The sequence below is a fragment of the Herpailurus yagouaroundi genome, unplaced genomic scaffold (genome assembly GCF_014898765.1).
Source record: "Herpailurus yagouaroundi ecotype Mexico unplaced genomic scaffold, PumYag 140, whole genome shotgun sequence".
Classification (NCBI taxonomy): domain Eukaryota; kingdom Metazoa; phylum Chordata; class Mammalia; order Carnivora; family Felidae; genus Herpailurus; species Herpailurus yagouaroundi.
In genome coordinates, this window is record NW_024412395.1 from 22,331,450 (window position 1) to 22,352,147 (window position 20,698).

The 20,698-nt window shown below is 38.8% G+C and overlaps 1 protein-coding gene across 1 annotated transcript in view; it reads right to left on the reverse strand.

The window, feature by feature from the left end:
• Positions 1–20,698, reverse strand: part of NXPH2 (neurexophilin 2) — a 113,466-nt gene that overhangs the window by 72,091 nt on the left and 20,677 nt on the right. The window lies entirely within an intron of this gene.

Here is a 20,698-nt window from a genome sequence, read left to right on the forward strand (position 1 = left end):
TGTATCAGTGATAAAAACAAAATATCAACAAAAATGAGAACAAGCACAACCACAATCATAATAATGTGCTTTCATTCATGCAACAAGGAATCATCAAATTCCACCTTAGATTCCAGATTTGATTGCTGTACCAGGAAGCACAGGGGACAGGAGTGTCACAGCCCCTAGGTAAACAAACACCAAAATATCTGCCACCAAAATTTTACACTCACATACACACACTTTCAGAAGAGGGAGAAATAAGCATTGACTCCAGTGATCAGAAAAGGCTTCATATGGTAAACAGTAATGAAATGTGGTGAGGAACTATTTTGGAAATAGAATATGGAATGAGCTGAGGTCTGTAGGGCACGAAGGAGGAGGAAGGGAGAGGCTGAGGGAAGAAACGGCAAGAAGTCCCAAGTGCCTGTCACCCACAGTGGGGTCACATTAGGCAAGGCCAGAGGAATATGGTGGGAGAAGGTTGCAGGGGGACATGAGCACCAGGCTGAAGAACTGGGATTTTTCCTCTGCAGTTTAGCTGATGAAAAGCCATCTGCTCTCAAGTAGGGAAATGACATATGATCAAAGATGCAGTGCGAGATTAACCTAGCAGTAGTGAATCTTCCTCAGGGATGAGGCAGGAACTGTACATACGCATAAAGAAACAAAAAGATATAATATATATTATATATTATATATTATACAGTGGCACTGCACAGAATAGATTAGAATGTGAAGGGGGAGAAATCATGAGCAGGGAGAACAGACAGGAAGCAGGCGGGAAGATGTAATCCTTGACCCTAGAATTATCTGGATACGTACACTTGGAGTTGCTTTTGTAACAACTGTGGCAATTTCCCCCTAATCCATTCATATCTGCTCACAAAAATCCTCTTGTGCAAAATGGTACAAATTTGCACACTGGGTTCTCAATCCACAGAAAAGAACCATGCAAACTGATCATATGGGGCTCAAGTTCATGCTTAGTTCTTCACCTTAGGGCCCTAGTGGCACGAATGACCTTACCAGCTGGAGATCATGACTATGATCTGCAGTAGGAAAGGGAGGGACAAGTTAGGAGTAGATTTTAGTAACTAGGTCCTGGTTAACTCGGGAAAAAAGGGTATGTAGACGTCTGAGAAAATCTCTGTTGCAGTTAAGAGCATGAGGTACAATATTATTTTTCAACTCTCTGGCTAGAGGTATTCTGGTACTTGGTTTTTTTCTGTTTCTCTCTCTCTCTTTTAATGTTTATTTATTTTTGAGAGAGAGAGAGGACAAAGTGGGGGAAGGGCAGAGACAGAGGGAAACACAGAATCTGAAGCAGGTTCCAGGCTCTGAGCTGTCAGCAGAGTCTGATGTGGGGCTCAAACCGCAAACCACAAGCTCATGGCCTGAGCTGAAGTGGGATGCTTAACAAGTCAGATGCTTAACTGACTGAGCCTCCCAGGCACCCCTTCTGTTTTTCTCTAATCTACATGCCACACAGGTATCCAATTGTTCTTGAACTTTGCTTGTTTGCTTGCACACCTTTTCAGAGGATTATCAAAGTGCAATGAGGGGTTCTAGTCATCTTGAAATGAATCAGCTAATTAAATTAATTTTATCTCGGGTATATTGCTTTAGTCCAATTAAGTTACTAAGCCAATCACATCAGAATAAATCAACCATACTGTTACATAATTCTTTTTAATAAACAGAGTTATAATTATATGAAGGCAATTCTGAGGATACCATATGCTACAAAGCAGGGAACCTAATTTATTTCCTTGATTTGGAGAGACAAACTCACTCATGTGTAATAACTTTTATCATCCAAAATTTTAATTCTTATTGCATTATAAAGTTTAAAGTCTCTTGCTTGCTTTATAGATCACAGTAAGAATTCGTTCACAATGGGGCCTGAGGGGGAAAGGGAGGCTATGCAACGGATCTGAAATGATGAGCGCGAAACCCTGGGGCAAATTGGCTAAAGCAGAATTAGAAACAAGTGCCGTTGCCGTTGCCTCCTGTACTTTTGAGCAGCCAATAAAAGTCGAGATGTGAGTGGGGGTTGGGGTGGGGAAAAATATGTCTTGAAACAGATCCTTAGAGAGAAGAGCCATGTTGGGACAATTCCTTTGTGTCCCACTTCTCCCTTCCCTTCTTCCTGGCAAGTAATAGGCGTTGTATCAACTCCTGTTGAAAAGGACTTCTTTTGAAACATAACAATGCAGAAATCCACTTAACAGATCTGAGAACGGGAATGAAAACACCTTTGTTTGACAACTTGGCCTGATTCTCCATGAGTGCTGGTGACGGTTCCACTTTGTTGTGGATGGGAACTAGTGGAGGGGGGATCAGTCCATGGTAGCATGATGTTCAGAGAGCATTACCATCTCCAGCCAAGATAGCATTGGCAGAGCTACGGGCACCATTGGCCCAAGAGATGGATACCCTGCACAGCCGTGCACACACTCATTCACGCGGCCACTCAGACAGGGACTAGCACTGGGGAGCTCGGAAACAATGGAGAAATGTTAGGTCAGAGACCCTGAGAGCTACCTTTGCTAACCTTCTCTCTGAAGGGATTTCTGAGAATGCTAGAAAAATAGGGAATCATCCCCCACTTTTTTGGTTTATATTTCTCCCTATTGAAGTTCTGAAATTGTATGATCCAAATCCCAGTTACTTCTGGAAGAGATAAACAAGTAACCTAATTTCTCAATTAGGAGTGGCACCGCTTGTCATTGAACTAATTTCCGTATCTGCAGAAGTTGCACCACTCATAAATTACGTGGAGTCCTGAAATGAAATAACCTAGACACCAATACCCTAATTTACCAGAAAAAAAAATCTAGGTTAAAGCAACAAAAGTAGCAAAAATTGATGTGAAAGCAAGGTATTTAGTGTATTATGTACTTTCTGTAGTGGTTACATATAATTCCATTCTGGATTGCAACTAGAGATGTTTGGATATCAACTGCATTTACTTCTGTTTCCTTCCAGCCCTTATAGAATTACCTAGATGCAGAATAGAGAGAAGTAGAGGATCCCCAAAGCAGACAAAGCCCTGTATTGCACTCAATTTGAGCATTAATGGGAAGAATGTTACCATGGTAAAATACACTATTGCTAATTCATGACTACACGTTCCATGGAAGCTGGCATATTGCTCTCTATTTACGAGCCTGAAAAGTCAATCCCATGCCATCATTAGCCCATAATTCCAGCCAACTGTCAGCATTCCAAAGGAAAGAGAGCAACACAAAATTTGGCTGGAATTGAACCAGTTCATTACTAAGGTATTAATCCCAGGAATAATGAGTCTTGGGCTGAGAATTCAGATTGTTTTATTTATCCTCAACAACTTCAGAGCTGGGTGTCTGACAGCCTTGCAGATGTGAGATGTCTTTGAGCTAACACTTGAATCTATCTTTGGGTGTTCCTCTGGGATAAGGGGCTGGAGCCCTGAGGGCAGTGTGGATTTTTTTTCTGGAACCTACATAGGTTAAAATAGTGAGGAATCCTAGGGTAAGGTGGGTACTAATAGAGCATATTGATAATGAAGAGACAAATTTGGATCTTATAGGAAAATATCAATGTATTTTTGACAGGAATTTTCTTGCTAATATTTTTGGTGAATATTCATTTCAAACAAACCCCTCTGGTATGGTATTGTAATAGCAATGTATAGTGACAGATGGTAGCTACACGTGTGGTGAACTGAACATAGCACAACTTACAGAGTTTTTAAACCACTATCTGCCTGAAACTAATGTAACATTGTGTCAACTATACTTCAGTTAAACAAACAAAAAACAAATTCTGGTACTATTATGGGGGTCATATAAAATGAGATTAAAGGTTTGTTTCCAAGATTCTCAAAACACCAGTAAGTGTCCATGGACAACAGTGGATGCCATAATGTATGAATGTGACAGGAGTGTGTGTAAGACACAGCAGGACACAATGAGCAATGCAGACCCCTCAATTGGCTGAAATTGTAACCAATCCCAGCAAGAAGGCACCCCAACCTTTGCTGGGCCCAGAACAAGTCACTTTTATTGGATGAACCCAAATAAGAGGAAATAGAGACCTCATTTAAATCCTGACTCAAGTTTTGTGGTGTTGACAGTGTTCTTGAAGTTCAGGTTCCAAAGGTAACCACGGAGGCATACAGACTAGCCTGGAACAGAATGGTCTGCATCACAATACACATATGATAGTGATTCAAAGTAACAAATATTGCCTGCTCTTGGATATGGCAAACACAAACAGCAACAATATTTTTATCATGCATTTTCGGTTCTAAATCAATACATATTGGTATTAAGCCTATGAGATCATTTCTTATTTGCAAGACTATTAATTATGGTAAATATTTCATTTCAAAGAACTGGCTAAAACAAAGCATTCTCAAATATATTTCAAGAGACTTACCATAGTGTCAAAGTAGTTCTTTTGGTTGCTTGTGACTAAGGTGGTTAGTCTCTACCCAGTGCAGGGAGAAATGGATTTACATATGCCATGAGGTATCTCTTTGAGGTCATGGTCATCTGGATAGACTCCACTTCTAGTTGGAAAAAGACAAACTAGTGTCCCTGAACTGGTGAATGGATAAATAAATTGTGGTATATGTGGTATAATGTGGTATAATGGAATATTATTCAGTCAAACAAAGGAATGAAGTACTGATACCTGCTATAATATGGATGAACCTTGAAAACACTATGCTAAGTGAAGAAAGCCAGTCATAAATGCCCAGGTACTATGTGACTCCATTTGTATGAAATGAATCAGCACTCCATAAAGAAGTAAATTGAGTTGTCTAGGGCTGGAGGGAGTGGGGCATAGAGAATGACTGCTAATGGGTATAGAATATCTTTTGGGGGGTAATGAAAATGTTCTAAAATTAGATAGTGGTGGTTGTACAACTCTGTGTATTTACTACAAACCATTGAACTGTACATTTTTCAAAGGGTAGATTTCATGGTCTGAGATTATATCTTAATGAGACTGTTATAGAAATGACTGAAGGTATCCTGTTATTTTAATCTATTCTTTTTTTTACCATGTCTTTAAATATCCAACTCTCTTTACAAACATTAATAGTAGGGGAGTGACTTGGCCATAATAAAAACTATGTTTTCAGTGGTCATAATGTTAAGAATTTGCTGTGACCATGAGAATATACTCTTCTAAGAATTTTGTCTCCGTATATAAAATAAATGACAGCATTTTCCCCCTAATTAGTATAGACAAATAATCTGTGAATGGATTGGCTTAATAATGGATGTCTTTTCTGTCAAAAAAAGGAAAAGTGAAAAGAAGAAAAGGACAAAAGAAAGATTCTCTCCAAGGTAGGGAAGACAGTAATTTATTGTTGTCTTTGGCACTGGTCCTACTATTTACATTACTCCTTGGAGGACTGTATAAACAGGTTGCTCTACCAGTGTCCACCATCACCTCTTTGACTAAGCTTTGCTTTGGTTAGGTCAATGTTTTGGGATTGGGTAGGTGTCGATCTGATCCTCCATGTAGTTCCTGACGCCCTCAATCTGCTATTCCTTGCCATCGTCTTCCCTAGAGCTCCCTCCTTCAAGTGTCCAGACCTCCTCCTCCTTCTAAGCCTCTTTTCCTTCATAGACCAGCCCAAACATGCTTCCCTGTTACTTTCTCTTGGGCATAATTCTGATCCTTGAGGTCTGGCTTCTTGCACTGTGTGAGGGGGAGAGTTCTCCCTGGCTCTAGCCCCACCATGGGAGGATCTGCGAGCCAGGCTCATTCTTCCCAGGTTGGGTGGGGGATCTCCGAGTACAGACTGCTACTTCCAGAGACTTCCTCCCATCTCCACATCCTCATATAGTGGACACCTGTTCCATGAGAGTTTAGGACTCTCAGCTATCAACCTTTAGGGTGCAAATGCAGGACTGTGTACCGAGATATCACTATTCCATGTGTGGCTGGCAAAGCTATGGACACAGTTTCAGCTGTTACAGTGCCTCTCCTTTCTCCAGTTTTAGCTTATTGTCTTCCTCCACCTTAGTTAGACTTGTTTTTACCTCCACACCTCTAACTCTTATTCTTCTCACCCCGAGGCCTTCCTTGCTCCTCTCATTGTCTCAGGCTGATGTTAACAGCCCCCCTCTGACGTGATTTTTGAGGTTAGGTGATTGGGTTTGGAATCGGATGCTATGGATTCCTTTGTGGCTTTGACATTTACCAGGGCAAGTTACTACATGAATTCATTCATCCAGTGTTACCTGCGTGCTGCTAGATGCCTGGAACTGTGGTGGTGCTAGTGACACTGCCGTGTGTCAGCAAGGAAGAGGAATGACAATCAATTAGTTGGCTTAACCTCACCAGCCTGTTTCCTCCTCTGTGACACAGAAACAAAAGGTGGCATCAACCTCAGAGGACTATGGTGAGCACTGCCAGAAAGCTCTTACTCAGCATAGTGGTTGAGAGTGAGCGCTCATTGAAAGTTAGCTCAGTGTCATCATTTATATCCTTTACAGGTCAGCGCGGCGTGACGCAACCTTTTGCCCAGAGGGGCCACTCCCAGAGCTTCCTCCCCGTCATGGTCCAATCGCTGGATCAGAATGACAAAGTAAACCACAAAAAAGTGTGCAAGTATTACAGTGCCACCTAAATACATTTATTACTAAAGTGGATAGAGATGAGCTAGACATGGAAAATGCCTGATTTGAGAGGTACACACACATGCGTGCACACACACAATAGTATACTGTGGAAAATGTATTTATTAGAAAAGGAAGAAGACATTGTCATATCTAAATAGTGGAAATGAAATTTCTACTTAACGACTACTCGATTTGCTTTTAGAAAACAAAGATGGCATGTTACCGCAACCCTATGGATAAAGGGAGTCAATATACAAAACAGAGCGCTTGGAGAATGGCAGTTAAAATTTTTTTTTGATGTTTAATTTATTTATTTTGAGAAAGAGCACATGCATCCAATGTGCAAGCTGGGGAGGGGAAGAGAGAGAGAGAGACAGAGAGAGAGAGACAGAGAGAGAGAGAGAATCCCAAGCAGCCTCCATGCTGTCAGCATAGAGCCCACACAGGGCTCAATCTCACAAACCATGAGATCATGACCTAAGCTGACATCAACAGTCTGACACTTAACTGTCTGAGCCACCCAGGAGCCCCAAGAATGGAAGTTTTTTAAAAAAGAAAAGTGTGCATTGTGGTCAGCAAGCTTAAGGACTCCTTTGTGATTGTATAATAAAATGGAATAAAAGAAACAAAGTTTTCCATTCTTGTTTCTACTCCTTCTCTTACCAAAAGGCTGAAATATATGACTTAGTTCCTTCAGTCCTGAATTTTCAGATTTGATTTAGTAAAGTTTTTATTGATGATAATACCTTATATGTTCCTTTATGTTTATCAAATTACTTTCAAATACTTTGTCTTATGTTATCAATGTGTTTGAATTTTATAATGATGGATCCTGAACATATATTCAAAGAACAAACTATTAAGAAAAGAGAAAATTTTAAATGAATTCAAGAATCAGAGGTTTCCCTACACTTTACTTCCACCTGCCTTTTTATCCCAAGCTGAATTCTTAGTTTAAAAAGTAAAACAGCAAAGGGGGGTCTGGGTGGCTCAGTCAGTTAAGCATCTGACTCTTGATTTTGGCTCAGGTCATGATTTCCTGGCTTGTGGGTTTGAGCCCCATGTCGGGCTCTGCGCTGACAGTGCAAAGTCTGCTTGGGATTCTTTCTCTCTTTCCCTTTCTGCCCCTACCTCCCTCAAAATAAATAAACTTAAAAAATAAAAAAAGGAAAACAGCAAAAGCATTCAAAGTTTTGAAGACAGTTACTTGAACTACAGAGGAAAAAAAGTGATAATTTTAAATCACAAATGGTTAAGAGTACAGTTTATAATGTCAGGATGCAATAATAAATTTTATTGACATGAGGTATTTCTTTTATAAAAACACCACACTTACGTTTTGTTCCTCATAAGGATGAATTTAAATGAGCAAACATTCCTCTACCAACTTAATTTAAGACCAGTGCAAGCGTTTCCCGGTATCTTAAATCAAATCAATAGCAGGGACTATGTTGCTTCTGTAAAGGACTTGTTTTGTGTTTCATTTCAAAAGATGCTGACATGTGAGGTAGAAGCCAGGAACCTAGGGAACAGCTGTCCATTCCCTTTGAATCTCAGGAAAGATAGGGGAATAGTAGGCATTTCATTGATTAGGAGGCATTTCAGCTGAAACACTTTTTTACTCTTGGTCTCAAACAGAAAACACACGAGATACACACATAATGACATTCAGCATGATGTGAGGCTCCTACAGGATGAAAATAATAATGCAACCTTTTGTTGCATCCAGAATGTAGGTCTTATTTTATTCTTCTCCATGGTGAAGACTAAAGTGATATTTCTTTTTATAGTTCACCATTTACTATGTTCAAAAGAAACATTTTGTGAATGTGAAAGTCATCCATGTATTCTGCTTTTAGTATCTCTCATGCAGTAAAAATTAAGAAAACAAAAACAAAATCTTGGAATGTGTGCAAATGATTTAATTCTAAACATTAATATAAGTCCAAATTCAGCCAATGACATAAGCACATGAAGAATTAAATAATTCGATTTGGACATTAAAATAAAAGAAGCTCATGAAATAAGAAAAAAAATCTATCTAGAATATATTTTAGATAACACAACATCATGGATGCAGCCCAGCAATCAGAGCTTTAACTGGGTAGCAGCAGAGTGGGGCCTCATTCATTTGTCCATCTGTCCACCAAACATTTGCAAGCACTGCTACAAGAACAGAGACTATCGGTATTGGTGACACAAAGGTGAATAAGAACCAGTTCTTACCCTGAAGGCCTTACAGACAAGTTAATGAATAGATATTGTCCAAAAAATCTATTGGACAATAGCGTGACTTCAAAAATTAAATTAAAAGGAAAAAGAGATGTATGTGTAGCCTCAGCAACTTGAAGACAATCAAAAATAAAAATCTAAATATTACAAGCTACAGTAAAAGCAGAAGTGTTGAATCTCTCATTCCAAGTGACAAATAATAGTGGTGGTTTCTATTGCCATAGAATATTTTGTGGCTTCTCACATAGTGTGGCAGAGGATAGATCTTTTGGCTGAAAGACCTGGCCAGCCTGACTGAGAACATTTTGTGGCTGAATGTGCCCCTTGAACATGATAAGACATTTTTAGGTTGTTTTAAAAGCATACAGAAGAAGGGCCCCTGGGTGGCTCAGTCTGTTAAGCGTCTAATTCTTGATTTCCGCTCAGGTCATGATCTCTGGGTTGTGAGATCAAGCCCCATGTGGCATGGAGCCTGCTTAGGATTCTCTCTCTCTCTCTCTCTCTCTCTCTGTCTCTCTCCCTCTCCCTCTCTCTCTCCCTCTGCCCCTCCTCCCCCCACTCGCATTCTCTCTCTCTCTCAGAAAAAAAAAAAAAAAAGGAAGAAACTAACCAAGAGTTAGTTATATACACTGAGTTAAATTAAACAGAGCTTATTTTATTCAATATTTTGTAACAAATGCTTTGTTACTTTAAAAAGTATAAAATAAAAGCCCATGGGAGGCATTTGGCTTAGCTCTTAGAATGCAATAAGTTTGGGAAGATATGTACTTGGTGAATGATGTGTGACATAATCTTAAAGTAATGACATAAAGCTTTTAGTTCCAGGAAATATGCTTCAAAATCCATGATCCTAAGCTTCTTGCTAGATAAGGCAAGAAGACCTGTTAAATACTTCTTTCTGCTAACACCTAAACCCTTCTATTGGCCTTTCGCAGATTATTTTCTTCATTTTACCCTTTAGTTTAGCAATAATTCCCTGAACGTAAATTAAAAATATAACTAAAACGGCCATAAGTTTGGTCCTCACAATTGTAGGCCCATTAATTTACCAAATTCTTTCAATACTGTACTTCAGTATTATTCCTAGCTTTAAAAAATTTTATTTTTAATTAGTAGCAAATTTATGTCTCTCAATCTAATATTTACTTTAGGAGAAGCAAGCCTGTTCTCATTATAATCTTTCTCATCTTATAGGAAAAATATTCCAAGCAAAATGTAAGTATTTACATCTTTCAAAGTCACAGTCTCCTGTTTTATTAACTACTCTTTCAAAAGCTGCATTGTAGTAACATCACCACCATCAAGGGAGGCAAAAAGGCTTCCTGCTGAACCAGATAATGCTAAAAATTGCAATGTCAGAATAAGCCTAAGCCTCCTTTGTTTAAAACTTATATTTTACTAAAATAATAATAATAAAGTAAAAAATGAAAAATTTAAAAATTTTAAAAAATATTTAAAAAAGGGGCACCTGGGTGGGTGGCTCAGTCAGTTAAGCCGCCGACTTTGGCTCAGGTCATGATCTTGCAGTCTGTGAGTTCGAGCCCCAAATCAAGCTCTGTGCTGACAGCTCAGAGCCTGGAGCCTGCTTCAGATTCTGTGTCTCCCTCTCTCTCTGCCCCTCCCCCACTCATGCTCTGTCTCTCTCTTGCTCTCAAAAATAAATAAACATAAAAAACCCTATGTTTTACTATTTCAACATTGTTGTCACTCATCCTATTAATGCCTAAAATGGGCAAAAATGGCAGCCATTGCATTTTCTATTCCCTCTCCCTGGGAATAGATTCTATTTCCTCAGGTATTCCCATGTCTGGCTTCTTTCTTTCACTCTGGTGACACCTCTAATGTTAAGTCAGAGAGGCCTTTTATTACTACCCTCTATAAAACTTTGGCCCCTGCTCAGTCCCCCTTGCATCCCTACTGCCACTCTTCCATCCCACCTCTGTCTCATTACCCTGGGTATTTTTCCTGCATAGCACCTGTTATTGTCTGACCATCTCTTGATGGTTTATTGACCTGCTCCCTTCTGTCTCTCTCACTAGAACATACACTCATGATATCAGGTGTCTGTTGCCAAATGAACCAGGATATTTGGGGATATAGAAGGTACTTGGAAAGAAATATTTGTGCAAGAAATCAACGAGTAGTAAAGATCACATATTAGAGAACATACCATGCTCTCTTTGAGACCCAGCTCCTCACAGACACCCAGATGAGAAAGATAGTAGTTAGAGAAGACAATTTGAGGAACAAACTATGTATATACCACTCTTACTGTCTCAGATATTTTCCAAGTGAATTAGAATTTGGAATCTACTACAATATACTTGGACTACATTACAATATCACCTCAAATAACTATGTGCATTGAATTGCCTTTTATTATTATGGCTTCAATCTTTTAGTCAGTTTTTATGAGAAACAACCATATAAATTTTATTTCCATATTGGCTGTGAAACGATTGCGAACAATTCTTTATTTTACCCCCTTGACATGCCCTAAATATAAATTCTTTCAGAATCTGGAACAAGGGAAAGTTTTGCTTCTCTGAGAAACTGGTATATTCTCTCTTCAAAGGGGACATATAATTTAATCACATTTCCTTGTTTTTCTTGGCCACCAAATAAAATTGTGGCAGCTTTCATGATGAATTTTAACAACTCTATTAACTTTTATGGTTAAAGTATTTGTTTATCCCCTCATAACTCTGTTTAGATTTTTCTTAAATTAATTTTACTATATTCTTCTTTCCAGGGTAACTTCAATTCTTACTTGAAAGGTTGTGAGGAATACTGAATTTAAATTGTAATACTAAATACTAAATTTAATCGTCAACACTAAATATACTAAATTGAGTAACAGACATCATTGAGATTGTAGGGAGATGACTTTAGGAATATTTGAGATGCCTAAATTACTTTGAGTTTGGTCTCAAAGATACATTAATGGAATGGAGGCCTGAAGGGATTAAAAAATAAATTTTGAGAAGAGAGCAATAAAGAATGATTTAATTCGAGCTAACAACACGGCTTTAAGAGCTCCCTGTATCTGACAATGTGAAGAGGAAATGTAAGGAGAAAAAGCCCACATGCGATTTATTTTGAACCCAAATCTTATTTGTTAGGAATAAAATTCTGGCAAGCCCCCCATTTTCTGTCAGCATCAGACTCCTTATTCATAGATCTGAAGAAAATCACTATCCCCGTGGGGTTGTGGTAGGGACTGAATGAAATAACAAAAGTAACGTTTCTAGTGGAATTTCCCCTTCCTGAATTAATGGCAGAAATTTCAGGAGAAGCCCTCTCATCTGATGAGATTAGCTCTCGCCCTCGGCCAGTTTAAAAGAGATATGTACATTAAATATGACACACACCTTAAACATTTTTTAAATAAACTATATATTTTGTAAGTATTTAATTTGCAGAAAACTGTGAAGTTACTATAGCGCTCCCATTTATCCCGTACCTGATTTACACTATTATTCACATCTTACATCAGGATGGTATATTTGTTGTAATTAATAAACCAATGTTGGTACATTACTATTAACTAAAGCCCATACTTCATTCAGATTTCCTTAGTTTTCCCTTAGTGTTCTTCTTCTGTTCCAGGATCCCATCTAGGACACATAGTACTTTTAGTCATCATGTCTTAAGCTCCTCTGGCTGTGAGTTCTCAGACTTTCTTTTGGATCACCTTAGTTTTGAGGAGTACTCGGCAGGTATTTTGTAGGATGGCCCTCCATTCAGATTTGTCAGATTTTTAAAAATGTTTATTTATTTATTTTGAGAGAGAGAGAGAGAGAGAGAGCAAATGCAAGTGGGGGATGGGCAGAGAAAGAGGGAGTGAGAGAGAATCCCAAATGGGCTCCGAGCCCAATGCAGGGCTCGACCGCACAAACTTGAGATCATGGCTTGAGTTGAAATCAAGATTAGACGCTAAACTGACTGAGCCACCCAGGCACCTCAGAAAAAAATTAGAAAAAAAAAATTATTGGTTTATTTATTTCTTGAGAGAGAGAGAGAGCAGAGGAGGGTCAGAGAAAGAGGGAGACAGAATCCCAAGCAGGCTCCATGATCAGTGCACAGAGCCCAACGTGGGGCTCGACCTCACAAACCGTGAGATCATGGCCCGAGCTGAAATCAAGAGTTGGACGCTAAACTGACTGAGCCACCCAGGTGCCCCTCGCATGTTTTTCTCGTGATGAGACTGTTTTTTGGGAGAAAGACTAACAGCTAAAGTGCCATGTTCATCTCACTGTATCAAGGAAATCTACTATCCACACTGATTTTAACTTTATCTGGCCAAGGTAGTGTTTGTCAGCTTTCACCACAAATGAGTTTTTCCCCTTTCCATACAGAACTGCTTGGAAGGAAATCACTATGCATAGCCCAAGCTTAAGGAGTGGAGTTACACTTTACCCCTCCTTGAGGGTGGAGTATCTACACACAACATTTGGAACCCTCCTGCCTGGGAGATTTGTTTATTCAGTAATTTATATCAGTAAGGACTCATTTATTTTAAGCCTTGGGTTATAATCCAATATTATTTTACTTCGCTGCTCACATTGTTTTGACCACTGGAAGCTTTCAGTTGGCTCTTATGTCCTTTTGACATACACCATTGTTGAGGATTTTTTTTTCTCTTTTTGAACCCTTTCTTACCCTCTGGCACTACGAGATGCTCCAGACATGAACTGTATATTTCCTGCCTTAGTTCTAGAATCGGTCATTTATCTAAGAAGCCCTGGTTCCTTTTACTGGGGAAAAAAAGAGGTATTAGAAACTAAGATGTGGTTGCTATGTGTGCTCATTGCTACTGGGGTGATGTTGTTGCTAAGCTCTCTATCAGCTGGCAGAGCAAGGGGATACATGTGTATATACTAACCTGTGTATGTACACACATCTTTCTAAGTGCAACCATCTATATTTATACTAAGCATGAGTTTATACTGATGACTCCAAGTCTAATCCATTATCACATGGATCATTCTAGCCTCCCGCCTTTCCTGATCAGCAGATTCCAGCTCCAAAGTAAGAAATCTAGCTCCCACATGCACCACACACTTCCTTAATTGATTGATTCCAGTGTACATGCATAGCGATGTAAGGACTGCTGACTTGGACCTTCAGGGGAAACAATTTTATCAACTAGAGTACAGTGCCTACGTACAGTTTCTTGCCTTTAGCCTTACAGACCTCACTCACTCACTTGTGAAGTTACTTAGGTCAGCAACTCTCCCAGACCCCCATCCTCTTTAGTGAGGTTGTTTCATGCATTGGTAATGCAATTAGATTATTTTGTCATAGTCTGCATTCCATCCCAGAATCTCTTGACCTCCTAAATGTTTTTTTTTTTTTTTTTGCATACATGAAGATTCATGCTTTGTGCTGCAAAATTGTATGTACTATAACAATGCCTGGTGTCATATATCCACCATTACAATATCATGCAGAATAACTTCACTGTCCTAAAATGTCTCTTATGCTTTGCCATTCATATCCTCCCCTGCCCCCAAGCCCTTGCCAATCACTAATCTGTTTATGGTCTCTATAGTTTCCTCTTTCCAGACTGTAATATAATTGCAATCATAAAGTGTGTGGACATTTAGCCTGGCTCCTTTCACTTAGCAATATGCATTTAAGATTCATTCATATATCTTCCCAGCTTGCAACTCACACTTTTTATTACTGGATAATATTTTATTGTACAGATGTACCATTATCTGCTTCTCTGCTCACTTATTGAAGGACATCTTGTGTGCTTCCAGTTTTTGGTGATTATGAATAAAGATGTTATAAACATTTGCACGCAGGGGTTTGTGCATAGATAGAAGTTTTCAATTCTGTTGGGTAAATATGTAGAAGCTCAGTTGTGAATCCTATGATAAAACTATGTTTAGCTTTGTAAGAAACTGCCAACTGTTTTCCAAAGTGTCAGTGCCATTCTGAATTCTCATCAGCAAATGAATGAGATTCCTGTTTTCCACATCCTTGCCAGCAATTGGTATTGGAAGTTATTTGGATTATAGGTATTTCAACAGATGTGTAGTGGTATCTCATAGTTGTTTTAATATGTGATTTCCTACGACAAATGATATTGATCATCTTTTCATATGGCTATTTGCCATCGTATGTCTTCTTTTTTTATTAAATTTTTTTTCCCTAATGTTTATTTATTTTTGAGAGAGAGAGTGTGAGTAGGGAAGGGGCAGAGAGAGAGGGAGACACAGAATCGGAAGCAGGCTCCAGGCTCTGAGCTGTTAACACAGAGCCCAATGTGGGGCTCGAACTCACGAACTCGAGATCATGACCTGAGCCAAAGTCAGAAGCTTAATGGACTGAGCCATCCCAGGCACCCCTGCCGTTTGTATGTCTTCTATGATGAGATTCAGATCTTTTGCCCATTTTTAAATTGTTTTTATTGTTGAGTTTTGAGAATTCTTTGTATAATCTGTATACAATTCCCTTATCAAATATTCACTCCACAAATATTTTCTTTCAGTCTGTGGTTTTCTTTTCATTCTTTCATTAGTGCTTTCACCAAGAAGTTTTTATTTTTTAATAAGGACAAAATTATCATCTTTTCCCCTTTCCTGGATTGTGCTTTTGGCTTTCTATTTAAAAATTTCATCAACAGACCCAAGGTCACCTTGATTGTCTCCTATGTTTTCTTCTAGAAGTTTTATAGTTTTGCATTTTATAGTTAAGTTTATGATTTTGAGTTAGTTTTTGTGAAAGATGTAAACTCTGTGTCTAGTTATATATCTTGCATATGTATATCCAATTGTTCCAGCACCATCTGTTATAAAAACTGTCCTTTCTCTGTTGAATTGCCCTGGCTCCTTTGTTAAAGATCAGTTGACTATATTTAGGTGTATCTATTACTGGGTCTTCTATGCTGTTCTAAGAATCCATGTGTCTATTCTTTTACATTTCCATACTGTCTTGATTACCATGGCCTAAGAGTAATTCCTAAAACTGGGTAGTGTCAGTCTTCCAACTTTGTTCTTCTGCTTCAGTACTATATTGGTTTTCTGGGTCTTTGTCTTTCCACATAAATTTTAAGACCAGTTTTTCAATGTCTACAAAATGGCTTGCTGGGGTTTTTCAATGGTATTAGATTACTCTGTAGATCAAATTAGTAAGAAATGGCATTTTAACAATATTGAGAATTCCAATCCATGAATACAACACATGTCTCCATTTATTTAGTTCTGCTTTGTTTTCTTTCATCAGTGTTTTGTAGTTTTTCATAGAGAGATCCTGACATATTTTGTTAGATTTTTACTTAAGTACTTCATTAATTTTGATGTTGTTGTAATGGTATTATTTTTTAAATTTCAAAGTTCAATTGATTTTTGCTGGTATGTAAGACAGAAATTGACTTTTGTGTACTAACCTTGTATCCTGAGGCTTTGCTAGACTCACCTCTTAGTTCCAGGCCTTTTTGCCATTATTAACTTTTGGGGGGATTTTCTAGTTACATAATCATGTCACCTGTTTTATTCATTCTTTTCTAATATGAACACTGTTTATTTATTTTCCTTGTCTTAATGCACTAGCAAGGATTCTAATATAAACATATTTTATTTATATATTTATTTATTTTTATTTTTTAAACGTTTATTCATTTTTGAGAGAGAGACAGAGTGCAAGCAGGGGAGGGGCAGAGAGAGAGGGAGACACAGAATCCGAAGCAGGCTCCAGGCTCTGAGCTGTGAGTACAGAGCCCGACATGGGGCTCGAACCCATGAACCATGAGATCGTGACCTGAGCCGAAGTCGATTGCTTAACCAACTGAGCCACCCAGGCACCCCTAAACATATTTTATTTTGATCAAAATATATAAATATGCCAATATTTCATTGTAAGATCAAGAACGTTTCTTTGAGAATGGCCTTATGATGGCAGTTCTATTTCTTATAAAAACCACACTTTCTCTAAGATTTTCAGTACCAATTCCTTTAAGTACCTTCAAAATGAACACACTTCCAAAGTAATCTATATGCAGAAACTGCCTAGAATTTTAGAAGACAATTTGCCTTTTTCTTTAGTTGCCTTGCCCATATTTATTAGAAAAATAATAACTAGCCTTTATTTACTCTTTCAAAGACACTTAAATAAATTTTAATAAATGAAATTGCCTTCTCTTCAGAAACAATTTTTAACAATTCATGATAATAATTAAATTACAGAATCAATAACACTTAAAGGGACATGAATAAACTGGGTGCAAAAGAAAACAGACTTGACAATGGAAGCTCTATTGTACTAACAAAGTGCTCAGAAAGGTTTCTAAGGGATTCAAACTCTCAGTGTTCCATAGGATTAGTCAGTGTGTTTGACAGAGAGAGATAAAGCCACTAACTCGGCTGGCAAACTAGTTAAGTGGGTTACAAGGTAATTTATTGTATTATTAAACTATAGCCTTAATTTTGTATCAATGAACACTGAACAATGTGTGTGCTTACACACATCTATGGCTGGATGGATACATATGTATGTATGTGTATCTATCTATCTATCTATCCATCCATCCGTCTATCCTCCTATCTATCTATCCATCCATTCATCCATCCATCCATCTAATCTCCCATTGATTCTGCTTGCGTGGTTGAACCTTGACTAATACACATACCAATGAGATTTTTCCCAGAGTCATGTTTCTGAGTGACGAGTGATGGTCCAAGAAAGACCACTGTTATGATGTAGCTTTCAACAAGCTATGTGATGAGAAAGGGGATGAATCAGGGATGATGCTCGCACTCAAGTTTTTAAGGAAATTTCTATCTCTTATATTTCACAGACTAGATCTCAAAAAGAGAGGCCACAACCCTTTTACAACGGAAGACTCCAGGAAAATGAAAAATCATACTTGAATAAGACTGAATTTCTTTTGAAAAAACTGGTCACTGATTTGAATAATATCACCTGGGTTCTCTCTATAATATTATTAAATATTATTGCCAAGGAGCTATTCAGGTACCTAGGAGGCCTCTGCTTGAAATCTGCTTTGACCTGAAGGACTGCAACCCTCTATCCTTATGAAATTACTGTAGAATCACAGAATTTTAGGTCTAGGTATAACTTTAAAGTTCACATAACATTTTCATGGAAAAACACTGAGGTTGAGTGACATTGTGACTTGCTCAGAATCGCTCAGCTAGTCAACAAGAAGAATCTAATTTTCAGGTTCAAATTCCTGCCCTCAATCCAGAGTTCCTTACACAATACGGTTTCTGTGCTCAACTCATGCCTTCTCTACCTGATTGAGCTCAGTGAACTCCTACATAAGCCTTCTGGCACAAACATGTCCTGCCACACTATGAAATGTCCTAAGTTTTGTTAAGTCACATGCTTGCCTTTCCAAATTCCAGCTCTCAAAATTGAAAGACTTATAATTAGAGATACAGCCTTGTGGATCCGTTTCTCTGACTGGTTTACCATGTCTGGAGCACTCTTAAGTCCTCAGATTTTGTTTACACCAATTGTACCTCACCAAGAATGCCAGCAAAAAGTTCATGAAAAGTGGTTCTGACACATTCCATTCTCAGTCTCCCATTCTGAGCGGATGAGAGTTGGTCTAGTTCTTATATCATAATACATTCATGTCGTGAAAGTGTTTCCTCTGCTTACTTTATAAGATACAGAACTCACCATCTCAGATCCTGAGACATTTTGTCGCCCCTACCTCAAGTTACAAAGCAATCTGAGGCCATGTATGCTGTAGGAGGAACAGACTATCATTCGAAACCCCTTGTAATTCTTTCTGAATCCCATCAGTCTGGTGGATGGTTTGTGAGGGCATTTTTCTTTCTTCCTTTCTTTTTAATTAAGTTGTCCCATTCATAATGGTTCACAACTATATTTTTTAATTTAAATTATTTTATTTTATTTTATTTTATTTTACCTTATTTTAGAGAGAGAGAATGTGTGGGGAAGAAGGGCAGAGAGAGAGAGAGAGAGAGAGAGAGAAAGAATCTTAAGAATCTGACGCAGAGGTTGATCCATGACTCTGAGATCATGATCTGAGCCATAATTAAGAGGTGAACACACAACAGACTGAGCCACCCAAGCGCCTGGGTTCACAACAATCTTTTTTTTTTTTTTTTTTTTTTTTTTTTTTGGGACAGAGAGAGACAGAGCATGAACGGGGGAGGGGCAGAGAGAGAGGGAGACACCGAATCAGAAGCAGGCTCCAGGCTCTGAGCCATCAGCCCAGAGCCGGACGCGGGGCTTGAACTCACAGACCGTGAGATCGTGACCTGGCTGAAGTTGGACGCTCAACCGACTGCGCCACCCAGGCGCCCCCAACAATCTTTGATAATGGGTGTTTTTACTAAGGTGGAACCTTTCACAAAATGTTTGAGTATCCTGTATCAGTTAGGTCACTACGTGGCTTAAGTAGGCAGGTACAGAAGAAACAAGAAGTCTTGAAACAGGCAGGCAAGGGCTGGCACAGATGCTCCACAAAGCCATGAGACTCAGTCTTTGTCATCCTTCCTTTCTTCCATCCCTGAGATGTAGCCCTCTGCCCATGCTTGCTGCCTCATGTTCACAGGATGGCTGCTGTACCCCCTAGCTACAATTCTATAATCCAAGTGGAAAAGGGGCAAAATGCCAAAGGGCAAAAGGCATTCCAACCCAATTTATCCTTATTTTATTTTACTCATTTATTTATTTTTTTTCCTGAAAGTAGCACTCAGAAAATTTTGACTTTTATGCCATTGGCCATAGCAATGTCTTCTAAGAATTGTGATAATTTTACAATCCTACTGTGCTAGAATTTTACACAGAACAAAGAGGTTGTAGATGGTGATTGTGACAGCCAGCCCAGTAGTGTCTGCCATAGACTTTTATGCCACTCTTCCTCAGAATTAACAATCATTTTGAAAAAGGCTTCAAAATCATAACCCATTTTAAACTTTTTCCCCCCAAATCAAGAAGTTAAAACTCACCTGCAATTGGTTCATTCTCAAAGGCAACTGAAAAAATTAAGAAACCCAACCCTGTATGGGATAAATACCATATATCTAATAGACACAACAGTAGAATAAGTGGGCTACCAGCTCCCCAACTACTGGTGAATGGTAATAAACCCATCTGCAAGCCACTCTCCTTCTTGTCCTGTTGCAGATATTGAGTATGTGGACAGACTCAGAATAGCTTAAGTTTTAAGATGACTCAACCTGACCCTCCGAAACAGAAAGAACCATATGTGTTAACAACACACTTTCCAATGCTGAAATCCTGTGACGTTTATATATGGAGAGTATGGGCAATCACATGTCAACCACTTCACAAAGGGTCCCTGCTTTACAGGACAAATTCTGCCAGGATTTTTAAGTAATACTCTGCCATTAAAGTCTCTAGAGGAAGTAGAACCAGTTCCCTTTAGGCTAGTGTTCCTCCAACTGACTATAAAACCTGCTTTAGAAACCCTTTAGATGCTGCCTAAAATTCAGGCTTCTGGGCACCCCCTTACTCACCTATCTCCTTGAGCAGCAGCCAAGAACCTGCAGTTTTAGCCATCTTCCCAGGTGGTTGCAAACTAAAAGTTGAGAAGCACTCTCTCAGATTAATATGCCAGACTCATGGACTGAGTAGACATGCTGGAAGAGTTCTCAGTCAGACCAGACGTGGACCTTCTTTCTGAAGCCAAATGCAGAAAGAAGAATAACTTCACGTGTTTGCAGGACCCAGGCTGAGGACAAAGGCCTGAGATCCATTTGCTAAGCAAATATCCAGGGCAAGGGTGGCTGCCTGACTAAACCAGGCTGTGGCACGTACAAGCCTCTAACTGATTAATACTGCTGCCAAGTAAACGTCTGTCCTAAGGAGATTTTCAAGTGCTAGAG